Consider the following 1,283-nt stretch of genomic DNA (forward strand, 5'->3'; position numbering starts at 1 on the left):
TGGGTGGAAGCTCAACTAGTAGGCAGAGCAAGCTCTTGTAGAGTTCCAGGTCCCTTAAGCAAAGGGATTATTAGGTCTGGAGTTACCCAGTCAAGGAAGATCCTTATAAAAAAAAATGTAAGAAAACCAGGACTTCTAGAAGGAAATATACTGGGGGTGTCAAAAAAAATGTATACAAGTGGACACTTTGGTCAACGTTGCTGAAGCAGTAATTCACCATCATCAGAAGGGTCTGGACGCTGATAGTAACCACTCTGAGCGCCTCTTGTAATTGCAGAAGTCACATGTGACTTGTATTTACCTTTTGTTGTTGGTCTATACTGAGTATTACAATTTTAATACAGTTTCCCTTGCTTAAAATGTGTATACAGGGCCAGCTGAGTTGCTCAGTTGGTTAAGAGCTCGCACAAGAGTTTGAGCTCTGAGCAACAGCGGTTCGAGTCCCAGCCCAAGCTGAGCAGCCGCGAGCTGCCAATAGGTGGCAGGATGGCTCAGCTAAAAAATAAAATAAAATAAAAATGTGTATACATGTTTTTGGCACCCTCTGTATCAACAAGGCTGAGACAGGAAACAGTGTCCCTGTCCTTTCAATGTTCTTTTCTCATTGAGGAGAATATGCAGAAACCACATCTTTCTTCGTTTGTATTCCTATATTCAAATGTGTTAGAAGTCAATGACTGAAAACTAGAGAGACAGAACGGCTGTTAAAGAAAATATGGACAAAATATGGGGAAGCATGCAGTCCTCCCAAAATGCACCCCAAACAGAGAAAACAGTCTTTGAGATGAGTAAAGCCCAGTCTTTCTTGGAACAACCAAAACTTAGCGTGCCACCATTCAGGACAATTACTCCTCAGGGGACAGAAACACTTAGGAGCAATTCCCAGGGGCCAAAGAGTCATTTGGGGTGAGATTGGAAATTAGTGTCATAAGGTCCGCGATGAGATGGCAGAAGAGACCAGTGCCGAAAGTCCTTAAATGTCAGTGTGCCCTGAAGATAAGCACAAAGTCAATATCATGGCTGGAATTATGAAAGAAATACGGTTCAATTTGAGGTCATTTGTTGTATCAATATACTAGAAAGTCTTAGAGGTCGATAAAACCTCATGCTATAAGAAGACTCAAATATAGCAACTTATTTATGTTAATAATATTAGAAAAAAATCAATGTGAACTCACAACATTGAAAAGCACTATTTTTCCAGCCAACATTGTCTCAACAGTAGTAGTATTTTGTTCACTGTCTATTCTCACATGAACTCCTAAATGCCCACACCTGGATCT

The sequence above is a fragment of the Hipposideros armiger genome, unplaced genomic scaffold, assembly GCF_001890085.2.
Source record: "Hipposideros armiger isolate ML-2016 unplaced genomic scaffold, ASM189008v1 scaffold_471, whole genome shotgun sequence".
Lineage (NCBI taxonomy): Eukaryota > Metazoa > Chordata > Mammalia > Chiroptera > Hipposideridae > Hipposideros > Hipposideros armiger.